This window comes from Stomoxys calcitrans, chromosome 2 (assembly GCF_963082655.1).
Source record: "Stomoxys calcitrans chromosome 2, idStoCalc2.1, whole genome shotgun sequence".
Classification (NCBI taxonomy): Eukaryota; Metazoa; Arthropoda; class Insecta; order Diptera; family Muscidae; genus Stomoxys; species Stomoxys calcitrans.
Window position 1 is genome coordinate 190,960,528 of NC_081553.1, and position 14,573 is coordinate 190,975,100.

Here is a 14,573-nt window from a genome sequence, read left to right on the forward strand (position 1 = left end):
TATTTTATTTTATTTTATTTTATTTTATTTTATTTTATTTTATTTTATTTTATTTTATTTTATTTTATTTTATTTTATTTTATTTTATTTTATTTTATTTTATTTTATTTTATTTTATTTTATTTTATTTTATTTTATTTTATTTTATTTTATTTTATTTTATTTTATTTTATTTTATTTTATTTTATTTTATTTTATTTTATTTTATTTTATTTTATTTTATTTTATTTTATTTTATTTTATTTTATTTTATGTTACTTAGTTTGATTTTAATTAATTTTTAGCCTTTTATCGGAGTGCACTGCCTACTTGGTCCAATTATAATTTTCCCATAACGATGGCTATTAATATATTGACGTTGTTAAATGCTTCTCGTTTGAAAATCTGGCGGAGCTTGATTTCTTCTATATAAAGAAATATATTCATTTATATAAAGACATTTTTCGTGTTCTCATTGTTGTAAACTCAAATTTACATTTTAAGCTTCTGTTGTAAAAATTAGTCGTCTTGGGAAACCATAAAAATGCTATCCTTAGTGCGGCCCGGCAAACATAGTGCGTTGTTCTTATCTTAGCCTGTTGATACTTTTTAGTGGATTTTATATTTTTTTTAGGTTTTTTCTCCCAAAAGGGAGTGAGTCAAGCTAATCTGCAAAAATGCACTTTTACTTATTGAATTTCTGTTCTCTTAATGTATCACATTGAACCTTTTTCTCTTACATATTAAGTTATTGATTTACTTTATATCAATGTTTCCTAAAAGTCTTTTATATGATATTCCTTCACTTAAAGCTCTTTTTTCAAAGCAATTGTCATTTACTTTGATTTTTTGTTAAAGCTTTGTGCAACCAAAGGAATTGGAAAAAGCCATCGAGCGATATGACTGCAAGCTAATGTAGCAGAAATACATTCTCTTTTGTTAAAAGGTTTTGTTGACTTTTGCGATATATTCCTCTTTTTATTCAATTTTTTTTTTTTGTTGTTTTTGTTTAAGTTCACCTCTTTGATACTGTTTGCATTCTTTTATCGAATTTTCAGCAATATTCCCCAATTTATGTTGGTTTCCAAAATGTTTCGATGTACTTTTTTTGTGTTGCGGTGGAAAATGATGCATATTGCATATATATACCAACATAACTATGAATGCCAACATACTTGGACACACACACAGACACACACACACAAACATATATGCTTTCATATATTTATATGTCGCAATATTTATCCATGGGGCTTTATTTGTATTTTTACTGCGACAGTGGTATTTGAAAAACCTTCTGAGTATAACCTATTATTGAACATATAGTAGATACAATATTAGACTACAAACACACTTGCATACGCATGAGTGTGTGTGTTTATACAAATAGCATACACATCAATATTTGTATACCATTATGTATGTACTTGTATGTATATGTATGTGTGTATATATGTATAAATAGTATAGATATGTAGAGAACTCTACAGATACCCAGCTATCGTTGCACACATCCGCACATACTTGTCCACAGACATTCTTTGTGTGATAGCGAAAGGCATTGTGTGTTTGTGAGTATGCATGCTTGTATCCTTCTTTAGCCTCTGGTGTTATAAAAACTTTCCATTGAACTTTTGTTGAACGCTATACACTTTTGCCTGTATATTTTCATATGTGATGTGGTAGCATTGTTGCTGCCAGGGTTACCGTGTCCTCATAAATGTCACTTAATTTGTAACAATGGTGAAACGATTTTCTAATTTACTAAAGTGGTTGAAAGGTGTCACTTAATAAAATAAAATGCATGGAGAAAACAAAAAAATATTTTCAAATGTAATAAAAATTTCATAAAATAAAATGGCAGAGAGGACGAAAATAATAAGCAAAAAAAAAACGTACTATGCCAGCCGGGTCGAACCTTAAATAACCATCACCATGAATACACTTGCAATCTTCTTAAAGTTTTGAAAATATATTTCCGCTTTAAGCGTTTTTTTGGGTTTGGGGTGGCCCACAGATATATTCTGTGACAATTTCGGTTAAGCTGTTATGGAATCTGTGGGTAAGATACAAACAAACGAATTTTACCTACAGCTGAACCAAAAGTCTTACAGAATATATCTGGTGGCAGCCTCAATCCCAAAAAATGTTATAACCGATATATTTCTTCATTTGAGAGTTCAAGAGTCTTTGTCAGAGTCTTGTGGGGAGGCCACCCTAAAACACCCCAAGAGTACATGTAGGCCGGTCGGTGCAACACAGGCCCATGAACATTCCATTAAGGAACAGGGACATACAGGGACATCAATGATAAGGGACCTCCTTTTTATAGCCGAGTCCGAACGGATTGCCGCAGTGCGATACCTCTTTGCGGAGACATTTTTACACGGCTGCCATACAAAATGGTACAGTATCTTACAAAAGTTGCCAGTATCAGAAGGGGATAACCGCCGCTAAACATTGTTTTTCATGCTCTCGCCAGGATTCGATCCCAAAGCACTCAACGTCACAGGCAGACATGATAACCTCTGAGTTACGGTGGCCTTGGTAGTGGTAGCGCAGCCTTACGGTATACACGGATGGGTCTCACTTAAAAGATGAAACCGGGACAGTAGTCTTCATTACATTCCTTGGCAATCGTATAGGCGTCTGGACGGCTGCAGCGTCTTCTAGGCGGACGTCTTTGCGGTCCTGAAGGAAGTGAAGCTAATGCGTCAATGCGTGAGCTGCAGCCCGTTCCGACTTATGGAGCGCTTGTATGGCACGGAATTGCTGCGACAGTCTTAGGACGAAAGAAGATCCTTTCTTGTCAGAGGGTGGCAATGATGGCTTGCTTGCCTGAGGACTGAGGACTGTGGTGGCAGGTAGTGAATTGTCATCTGGCAGTCGGAAGACAGCTGATATGAAGTCAGCTGGTGCTGTTTATGGCGCTGGTGGTAGTGCCAGTGCAGTGGTTGATGGCGGTGCTGGTGTTGGTAGTGTTGCCAGTGAAGGTGGGGCATCGACTTCGAGGAAGGCAGAGCAGCGGGAAAGTAGGGTTCGTAGGCATGTGTTTGCACCCTTTGGGAGGCAGAGGGTCACGGTAGGCGAGATGAAGGAGGTGACTGATGCCTTGGTGGGGACAATGTATGAGGCTGGGGTGAGTAGCGCTATGGCGAAGATGATGAGGAGCTCCTCATGCGGCTGATGCTGGAGATTGAGGCGATTAAGGGGAGGTTGTCGGTTGCTCGCGTTGGTGGGTGGAGGTGGCGTGGGTGGGCGTCCGGATGTTTCACAGTAGGTGCCTGTTGCCCCCGCTGTCAACGCACCGGCACATTTGTTGCCCCCATCGCTGTCGCTGTCACTGCCGTCCCATCTGTGCCGGTTGCGAAGCCGGTGGAGACGTGGTCAGTGGTGGTGAAGGGCAAGGGAAGGCGGTGACAACTTCCGCGGAGGTTGTTAAGAAGGTGGTAGAGGAGGTGGGCCCCACACTTGGTGTGAGGGTTCATGGGGTCCGACCGATGGCGGGTCGGTTATCCGCACCCCATCGGTGGCTGAGAGGGACCGGCTGGGCCCGAAGGTGGTTGTGAGGGGTATGCATGTCACCGCCCGGTTGCAGGTTGCGGTATTCGCATGCCGAGGAAGGTACTCCTCCATAACAGTTTGGCTATCAGGAGGAAAGGAGAACTGTGGATGACTGGATCCATGTACAGAACTGTGTGAGAGAGTCGAGCGCCAATTATATCTTTGGCTTGTTTGTCGCCTTCAAAGGCTTGTTTTATTACCTTTTATATACTACACTACGCCGTACTCACAAATTTAGGCGAAATAAGTTGTCGGGAACTTTTTCTTTGACGTAGTTATTCCTGTGATAGAAGAGCTTGCATGGTTGGTGCTAACGATATGGTTTGGAAGGATATTCCAGATTTGCTCTGGAAACTAGAGGTGTGCTGCCTCACTGCTTCTAAGCTGGCAGATGGGTTGTTAGGCTGCTCAAGGCTCTCTTTTGGAGCGTCTTGATGATAGATGGACAAACAGTGAAAATGGTCGGGTGACTTACGAGTTTATTCGTGACGCGACGTTCGTACGAGACCGACCGGGATTAGCGAGGCGATGTGGGATTTCAGTAGGGCCCATGAAGACGAGACGACTGCTACAAGGCTGGCCACCTTTCCCCGGGAAGTATTTATTTGGAGACGGACAAGACTTAGTGGAGGCATGAATACTCGCTAGTTATTCATGGGGAGGTGTTGCTGTACTGGTGCGACCCAGTGATTTGGTGCTGCACATGACATGGCCTGGCATCTGCCTTGGCCATGTTGATGCTGCGGTGTTTGCTCATCGTTGTTTCCTGTAGCTTTTGTGTTTTTGTGTTTGGTCATCCGCGAGGATGTCCCATGTTGGAGCGGATATGTGTGGCGTAGCCCGTGAGGGCTGCCGTGTCATGTTTGTGTTTGTGTATATCGTCCTTATGTATGTTGTTTCGATGCATACTTTTGTATGCTGGCTTTAGGTCGGCTTAGGGAGATTTTTTTCTCTCAGGTGACCAGTCCAAAACAGTCTTGGGTTCACCCGGTAGTAGTATTTAAAGGCTACAAAGTCTGACCGGAGTCTTTAATCTGATACCACGGGTGTCAGGAGCCCCTGGAACTTCGGTCCCAGCCTCACAATGGTGAGGATCCCGGGAGGAGCAATGCAGTGGCTGCGGTTTATACCCAAATCGCGGGTAGAGCATAAGCTCGGTGTGAAGTTGCGGGTGCCGTGACCCATAGATCGGAAATAGTCTTAGGTAATGCTCCGCTCCTAACCAAGGAGGTGAACACGTCTAAATACGTGGGACCAAATTTGTACTCATGTGTGGGCTACGACATGTGGGGTCGTTGGTAAGCGCATTGTATTCACCCTTGGGCCCTGCAGGTTTATGACATGATTCCGTTCGTGCCGTTAGCGGATGTCATAGCGGCTGGATAGAGTGAGTAGAGTGTTGTGACAAAAGTGAAAGTGGAATTGAGGTGCGTTTAGTGGATATTTTGGGGGAATTTCTTGGAGTATTTGTTTTGACCAGTTAGACAGAGGAATATTTTTTATTCAGGAGTGGAGGATCTTAAAGGTGATGGTGATGAGGTCGAAATGAAGAAGGGGAGTGTAGCAGGTGCAATTAGTACTATTTCTTCGGTGGCCCGTGCTGGACGGGAGGCTGTTGATAGGATGAGGTGGGAGTAGTTCTCCAGTGAGAGCGATGGAGAGAGTGGCAAATGCCTGAAGCTGGGTTCGCCTGGTTTGGCGGTTGCGAAAGAGAAGGTGCCAGAAAGTGAGTTGCCATCTGGCAGTAAGAAGGCGGCTGTTGGTGAAGCAGCTGATAGGAACTCAGCTGGCGGGTTGATGGCGCTGATGGTTGCGCCAGTGCGGTGGTTTATCGCGGTGCTGCGGCTGTTGGCGTTGCCATGGCTGATGATGGGGCTTTGACTCCGAAGAAGGCAGAGCGAGAGAGTAAGGCTGGCGGGTGGGTGTGTGGACCCTTCGAGAAGCAGGGGGTCACTGTAGGGGAGATGAAGGATGATGACCGATGCCTTTGTGGATACGGTGCATGAGGCAGGTGTTAGTGGCGCTGTGGCTAGGAGGGTTATCCAGTATGAGGTTCAGAACTGTTTGGGGTTAAACTGGTAGGAGTCTTTTAAGGCTGTGAAATCCGTTCGGAGACTGGTATCACGGGAGTCAGTAGCCCCTGCAACTTCGATTCCAGCGTAACAATGGTGAGGCCCCAAGTAGGGAATAACAAAGCGTTTGTGTTTCGAAACCAAATCTCGAGTAAAGCGCAAGCTTGGCGTGGACTTGCGTTTTCGAGCGGGTGCCTTGACCCATAGATCGGAAGGAGTTTTAGGTAGTGCTCCGCTCCTAATTAAGGAGGTGAACACGTACAAATACGTGGGATGCAATTGGTACTCATGTGTAGGTTACTCCATGTGGGGGCGGTGGTTGACGCATCGTATTCACCAGTGGGCTTGGGCCTCTTAGGTTCAGGCCATAATAGCAGGCATCTGCGTTAAAACTCGACAATCGGGTCACGATATATGTGCACAGTCAGGCAACGCTGAAGGCTCTGTCGTTGGACTATTTAAGGTCGAGACTGGTTAGACCACGACAAAGGCAGTTAGGCTCTGATGGGTTCCGAACCAGCGGGGGCAATAAATCAGGCGTCGCTGAAGGCTCTGGCAACGTGCCATATGAGGTCGGTACTGGTTAGAAGATGCAAAGAGCTCCTTTAAAACATGGGAAAGGCTGTTAGGTACTGCTGGTTACCGTGACATAAAGAGGTGGCGGGAAACGGGGTTGCCTACGAGTTGGCCAAGAATGGATCGCCGATGGGTGCATTTCATGCTACTGAATCGGTACGGCATATCCTGAGTTAGCTTCTTGGTAGAGCACATGCTTCTAAGATGACCCCGCAAATGAGGCATAGTCTGTTGCTGAAGTTGCAGGGTGGCAAAGACCCTGTCATCCGTAATTTGCTGAACAGGACGTCGATTAAACTGGGGCTGGGGAAGCATGAATAAGTACTGCTGATAGGAGCCCTGACTGGTCATTGCAACATCAGAACTTTGACATCGCTTTGAACGCTAGAAGAGACAAATTTCTGCAGGCGATGCGCTGACAAGGAAGAGTTGAAGACGGTCTAACACCTTTTGTGCCACTGACATGCAATTGCGAAGAGAATGACATGCAATTGTAGAAGACTGAATTGGCTGAGGTGAGAATTTTCTTTCAGTCGGCCTGGTTTTTACATTTTTATACCCTACGGTAGCCTCCGTATGTTTTACGGAGGCCACCGTAGCGCAGAGGTTAGCATGTCCGCCTATGACACTGACCGCCTGGGTTTGAATCCTGGCGAGACCATCAGAAAAAATTTTCAGCGATGGTTTTCCCCTACTAATGCTGGCAACATTTGTGAGGTACTATGCCATGTAAAACTCCTCTCCAAAGAGGTGTCGCACTGCGGCACGCCGTTCGGACCCGGCTATAAAAAGGAGGCCCTTTATTATTGAGCATAAAAACTTGAATCGGACTGCACTCATTGATATGTGAGAAGTTTGCCCCTTGTTCCTTAGTGAAATTTGCATTTGCATACCCTAAACCACTACAGTGTCAAAGGTTTTGATAACATAGTGAATTTTCTTATAAAACCCAGAGGTAAGATAGATAGATCCATTGATAATCATACGTATGGGACCAAAATTACTTTTTGATTCGATTTAGCTAGGTCTGTCTATGTCGGTCTGTTTGTTCGTCCGTCCGTCTGTCTGCCCGTTTGCCTGTTTGTCTTTTCAATGAAACGACTATATACCATGGCAACTCTGTTGGCAAGGTTTGGATAATGGTAGTGGTGATGGTTTTTGGCTGTTCGCAATAGTAGTGGTGCTGTGTTGCTGGTCTTTCTGCCTTTCTCTTGGGTGCAAACGATGTTAAATTTTTTCCTTTTGCCAGTTCCATTTTATGTTTGAATATCATCCTAAAGAGGCGGTTCGTTATGAGGTTTATTGAGAATACTTTCCGACTGCTGTCTTTATGTCGCTGCCCCCTCGTCTTGCCAATGTGTGTGGGAAAAGTGGCATTCTCTGTTCATTCATACTTGGCCATTTGCAAAGCAGTCAGATGTCGCCTATTTATGTTTATTCATATAATAGATGTGATGACAATTTCTATATGGATGAGGAGGACATATTTGTATGTATATATATGTTCATTGGGATGCATAACTGTCAGTCTGTCTGTCTGTCTGTCTGTGTGTTGTTTTGGTGGTAGATTTAAATGTTTATGGATATTTTATTCATTTTGTTATTATGAGTTATTTTAGGACTTTATTTGAAAGTGTTACATTTCTTCGATTTCCTGGCAAACGTAGAAAGTTAAATGTTATCCTTAGCCATAATACCATCATCACTAGCAGTAACAGCAGCAACATTAACCACACAAAACTTTATTTCCATCATAAAAAAGGCGAAAAAACCCCATACAAACACCCACACTTTCACTGCCGCACGTTGAATTCAAACTGACAGACTTGAATATTTGGTAGATATCCTTTGTATTTATGAGTGTCAGGCATTAAGTTTCCAAAGTCATAAACATAAGTCCGCTCTATATGGAGGTTTAAGAGTACTTACCCCTTCTTTTACACTTTCCCCGCCCGGTGTGTTTTATATATTTAATTTGGCCATTGCTTTTATGGCAGCTTATCAAAATAGTCATACTTACTTGATTTGAAATTTATTGGAATTCCGCCTCTCTTTTTTTTACGTACGCACTGCGTCGTAGTTTACCCAACTTCCTGCAGTTGATAAAACGAAATCCGTTATTGGTTGGTCGCACAGATTATTTTAATTACTCGAGCATGGTAATTTCTTAGCTGTAATTAAAAAAATATAAAAAATAAAATAACATGTTATATAAAAATTTAACTCTTTGGTTGCAGGGAAGGTGGGGCCTAATTTAAATAAAATGTTTTTAATAATACGAAAAAACATTTAATTTTAGTTGTTGCTTTGTCAATTTACATTTTGTGTTCAGCGAAATGAGCAAATGTTATTTAAATGGACATTTATTAAATCTATATTGACCTATGCTGGTGATAATGTAGGCCCAGGGCCAGCTAATAATTATGTTTCTATGGTTGTTTTTGCTGCGATTTATAAAGTTAGTAATTATAGCAGATGACAAAAAAAAAAAATGCTGCAAAATGTAGGATGGGTGCAAAAGATAGACCGAAAATTAAATTAAATTAAATAAAATAAAATAAAATAAAACAAAATAAAATAAAATAAAATAAAATAAAATAAAATAAAATAAAATAAAATAAAATAAAATAACATAAAATAAAATAAAATAAAATAAAATAAAATAAAATAAAATAAAATAAAATAAAATAAAATAATATAAAATAAAATAAAATAAAATAAAATAAAATAAAATAAAATAAAATAAAATAAAATAAAATAAAATAAAATAAAATAAAATAAAATAAAATAAAATAAAATAAAATAAAATTAAATAAAATAAAATAAAATAAAATAAAATAAAATAAAATAAAATAAAATAAAATAAAATAAAATAAAATAAAATAAATTAAATTAAATTTAACTAAATTAAAATAAAATAAAATAATATAAAATAAAACAAAATAAAATAAAATAAAATAATATAAAATAAAATAAAATTAAAATAAAAAAATAAAAGTAAAAATAAAAATTAAAATACAATAAAAATAAAATAAAAAAAAAAAAACAAAAAAATAAAAAGTAAAATAAAAAAGGAAAAAATAAATTAAAATAAAATAAAATAAAATAAAATAAAATAAAATAAAATAAAATAAAATAAAATAAAATAAAATAAAATAAAATAAAATAAAATAAAATAAAATAAAACAAAATAAAATAAAATAAAATAAAATAAAAAAAAAATAAAATAAAATAAAATAAAGTAAAATAAAATAAAATTAATTAAAATAAAATAAAATAAAATAAAATAAAATAAAATAAAATAAAATAAAATAAAAAAAAAATAAAATAAAATAAAATGAAATAAAATAAAATAAAATAAAATATAATAAAAAATTAATAAAATAAAATAAGGTAAGATAAAATAAAATCAAATAAAAAAAAAAATAGAAAAAAAAATAAAAAAATAAAATAAAATAAAAACAAAATAAAATAAAATAAATAAAAAAATTAGATAAAATAAAATAAAAAAAGGTCAAAAAAAAAATTAAATAAAATAAAAAAATAAAATAAAATCAAATTAAAAAAAAATAAAAAAAAAATAAAATAAAATAAAATAAAATTAAAACAAAATAAAATAAAAAAATTAAGTAAAATAAAACAACACAAGTAAAAGCGGGAAAAGTTCGGCCAGGCCGAATCTTATATACCCTCCACCATGAATCGCATTTGTCGTTTTTTTCCCTGCATCTCTTCTTAAGCAAGAAAAGCATAAAAGAAAAGATTTGCTCTGCTGTAAGAGCGATATCAAGATATGGTCCGGTTTGGACCACAATTAAATTATATGTGGGTGACCTGTGTAAAATATCGGCCAATTCGAATAATAATTGCGCCCTTTGAGCGCTTAAGAAGTAAAATAGAAACATCGATTTATATGGAAGCTGTGTCGGGCTACCGATTCAGACCTTAATAAACAACTATGTTGATGGTCATGAGGCGATCCGTCGTACAAAATTTCAGGCAAATCGGATAATAATTGCGACCTCTAGAGGCTCAAGAAGTCAAGATCCCAGATCGGTTTATATGGCAGCTATATCAGGTTATGAACCGATTTGAACTACTCTTAGCAAAGTTATTGAAAGTTATAACAAAAGACGTCATGCAAAATTTCAGCTAAATCGGATAAAAATTGCGCTCTCTAGTGGCTCAAGAAATTAAGACCCGAGATCGGTTTATACGGCAGCTATATCAGGTGATGGTCCCATTTGAACCATACTTGGCATAGTTGTTGGGTATCATAACACGTCGTTCAAAATTTCATTCCAATCGGATAATAATTGCGCACTGTAGAGGCTCAAGAAGTCAAGACCCAAGATCGGTTTATATGGCAGCTATATCAGATTATGAACCGATTTGAACCATACACGGTACAGTTGTTGGAAATGATATCAAAGCACTACGTGCAAAATCTCAGTCAAATCGGACTAAAATTGCGCCCTCTTGAGGCTCGAGATGTCAAGACCCAAGATCGGTTTATATGGCAGCTATATCGAAACATGGACCGATATGACCCATTTACAATCCCAAGGGACCTACTCCTATAAGAAATTTTTGTGGAAAATTTCAAGCAGCTAGCTTTATTCCTTCGAAAGTTAGCGTGTTTTCGACAGACGGACGGATGGACAGACGGACAGACGGACGGACATGGCTAGATCGACATAAAATGTTGAGACGATCAAGAATATAAAGGGTGATTTTTTTGAGGTTAGGATTTTCATGCATTAGTATTTGACAGATCATGTGGGATTTCAGACATGGTGTCAAAGAGAAAGATGCTCAGTATGCTTTGACATTTCATCATGAATAGACTTACTAACGAGCAACGCTTGCAAATCATTGAACTTTATTACCAAAATCAGTGTTCGGTTCGAAATGTGTTCAAATTTTGACAAATTTTGTTCAGCGATGAGGCTCATTTCTGGTTGAATGGCTACGTAAATAAGCAAAATTGCCGCATTTGGAGTGAAGAGCAACCAGAAGCCGTTCAAGAACTGCCCATGCATCCCGAAAAATGCACTGTTTGGTGTGGTTTGTACGCTGGTGGAATCATTGGACCGTATTTTTTCAAAGATGCTGTTGGACGCAACGTTACGGTGAATGAACACATTTCGAACCGAACACTGATTTTGGTAATAAAATTTAATGATTTGCAAGCGTTGCTCGTTAGTAAGTCTATTCATGATGAAATGTCAAAGCATACTGAGCATCTTTCTCTTTGACACCATGTCTGAAATCCCATGTGATCTGTCAAATACTAATGCATGAAAATCCTAACCTCAAAAAAATCACACTTTATAACTAAATTCCTTCTAATCTATGAGATTAGAAGGTCCGTTTAAGATACAGAGAATACGAAATCATTAAAAATTTTTTGGAAAATGATTTCATTACCAAAATGTCGGAAAATATTCAATAAATACCTTTTTGGGTATTTATTAATACCCAAGCATTGTCCGGTAGAAACCCACCACTAATTATCAGTTGTTGCCAATTGGTGAGCTTTCTGCAGAAGCACAGGAGTCTCTAAAAAAAATTTATAAAAAATATAGATTATAGAATACATTTTAAGCGTCACGGGTGAGGCAGAATGAGGAGATATACAACATTTTGGCAGTATCTTCCGATCCACTTATTTCTTCAAAGAGGCTTGTGAAGTCACGAAAAAAAAAACCAGAAAAGAAAGGAAAAAGGCGGGGCGGGGCCGACTTTATTATACCCTACACCACCGACAATACGTACTCTCAGTGTATGGATTGAATTAAGATTTGGAAGGCTAATATAGGCAAAGATCCTAGTATTGAAACATCAGGCAGTACAGGGAATGGAAACCCAATACAACTTAACGACGATGGAACCATTACCGACTTTATAAAGAGTCGGAGGCAAAGAACTCAAAACGATGACATCAGCCGGTGCAGTGACAGTAAAGTCAATGCAGTCCATTGGACAGGGAGCAGACGACGAGATCATCATCTACTCCCAAGATGCCCATTTACTGGAGGACCAATGATTGAGGCAATCGCGATAAACCTCCACTGGAGCGAGACTGTTACACACGCTGTGATAGAGAAAATCGGCAAGGGCAAGATTCATACTGCCCCAATTTAGGAGCCATGGACGACCCGGATCAAAGTTTCTGAACTGAACTGTACTCGGCCGAGGACCTGCGTTATTTGTCATAAAAATTTGAATTATAGAGTTGTCAACGTCGAATGCAACTGTGGTGAGACAGCGAGACGGTGGAGCTTACTTTTTCTGCCTTTCGACTCTCCAACACCACCACCCACGTCGGAGCTGCAAAGGCTGATGAGGAAAGCAAAACAGTCATGAAACGAGGTACTAATAGAGTGCGATGTACATTTCGTGGGGTAGTACCAGAGTTCGTGAATACTAACGACCTAATAACACTTAATATTGGCACCACCGCTACCTTTGTTTATAGGATTAGGGAGGAGGTAGTAGATGTGACGATATGTTCGGAAAATCTAATCGATGGGGTTCAGGATTGGACTCTCTTTCTTTGACCATGGCCACATTAGGTTTAGAATAGCACGGCCAGCGCCGAATCTGACAAGTGAAAGCATGTGTAGGGCATGCGGAGAAGATGATGAGACATTGTAGCATTTCCTTTGACATTGTCCGGCTTTCGCCTACAATAGATACCGGTACTTAGGTGGAGACACAATACCAGACATGAACCAAATTAGGGGAGTGTTATTGAAAACAATTAAGAATTTTGTAAGTAGCACGAAATTCCTAACTTAAAATTTTCTTTTTAGAGGTTACTTTATAGTTCTTAGAGCGCACAACAAGACGATTACTGGCTTAGGTGTATGTCCATAGTGGCATGGGGCGGATTAATATCTGCACCCTCTTTTTTTAACCTAACCTAATAGTCCCCGTCTCTAGACCAAAAAACATGCCTGAACCAAAAGACGATGGAATGAAATCGGCGACCTGTCGTTTTTATGCAAAAAATAACATGGACAGACGGACATAGCTAAATCGAATCAGAAAGTGATTCTGAGTTGATCGCTACACTTATCAATGGGTTTTTTCCCTCTTCCTTCTGGGTGTTACAAGCAAATGCCCTAAGTTATAATACCCTGTACCAGAGTAGTGGTGTAGGGTATACAAATTATGGCCTAATTCTTTTCATACAGGAAAAATCCATTTCTACTAGTCCCATGTGTTCTTTATTTTACAAATTTGATATGTAAATAAAAGTTGTTTTGAAACCATAAAAGTGAATTTGATAGAATTACCTGAAATATGGCTTGATTTGATTCCATGTGGTTATTTAGATTTAAGTGCCATTCATCAAGCACCAATAAATCTCAATTTATATACACTTCTCAACAAAACTGTTCATACATGAGTAATCTAAATCAAAAAATAAACAAAATTCCAATACCTTTGTGACGGCATCAATTGCATCATCGAAATCTACATTCTTCCATCATAGCATAGCATGCGCTGATTATAAGCTTTTAATCAGTCTATGCAGCATGTGAAGCGTTTTATATAATCATATATTGAAGCTTTACATTTGGCCTTTGTCATTCAACTTTCACTTTTGGGCTTTGGATTACACATATTTTGTTGATTCATTCATGGAGCGTTTTTTTTGTGACATCCTTGCTCCATATTTTGAAGAACGAAGAAAAAATAACCTTTTGTGGACTTTATTCGTCACACAATCAAATCGGATTAAATGCAGAGTAATTGAGGCATGTGCTTGTTTAAATCCTTTGGTAAACTTTTATCAGCTCTACTTAATAATTGTCGTTGTTGTTGTTGTTGGTGTCTACAAATAAAATACCAATATCTGATAAACACTTTTTTGCCAAGAATAAAAACCATTTAATGGATTTTAATTTAAAGTTTTTATGCCCATCACCATCGTGGCTTGGGGATATGATCACATTGTCATTCAGTTCAAATGAAACACACATCGAAATCTTATATGTAACAAGTAGGGAAGGGCAAAAGTGGGGCGGTGCCGACTGTATAATACCCTACACCTACCCTAAAGGTACAATGTGGGAGCTATATTCAATTCTGAAACAATTTTGAAGGGCCTCGACGGATGTTTTCAGATGGGTTATTAAACAATCCTTATCAAGTTTGGAGCAAATATGATCAATATGTAATAACTAGGGTTGACAAATGACATATGTATGGGAGGTATATCTAAATCTGACCCGATTTCGCGCAAACTCAGATATTGTGGTAGTCGTCGAGGAAAGCGTTGTACAATTTTCCTTTTCAGAAACGCCAGATCTCGGAAATGGGTGGTGCGATTTAAGCGTGATTTTGTGTGCTCTCTTAAAGAAACCAAAA

At 38.3% G+C, this 14,573-nt stretch overlaps 1 protein-coding gene across 4 annotated transcripts in view; it reads right to left on the bottom strand.

Moving 5' to 3' along the window:
- LOC106091533 (limbic system-associated membrane protein) overlaps positions 1-14,573 on the bottom strand; it is a 462,509-nt gene that overhangs the window by 289,124 nt on the left and 158,812 nt on the right. For 3 of the 4 annotated variants that reach the window (XM_059362688.1, XM_059362685.1, XM_059362686.1), the window contains exon 3: positions 8,212-8,362. The gene's annotated coding sequence lies outside the window, so the exon portion shown is untranslated. Of the gene's footprint in view, positions 1-8,211; positions 8,363-13,644; positions 13,960-14,573 lie in introns of those variants that run through there. The other variant, XM_059362687.1, reaches the window with a different exon arrangement.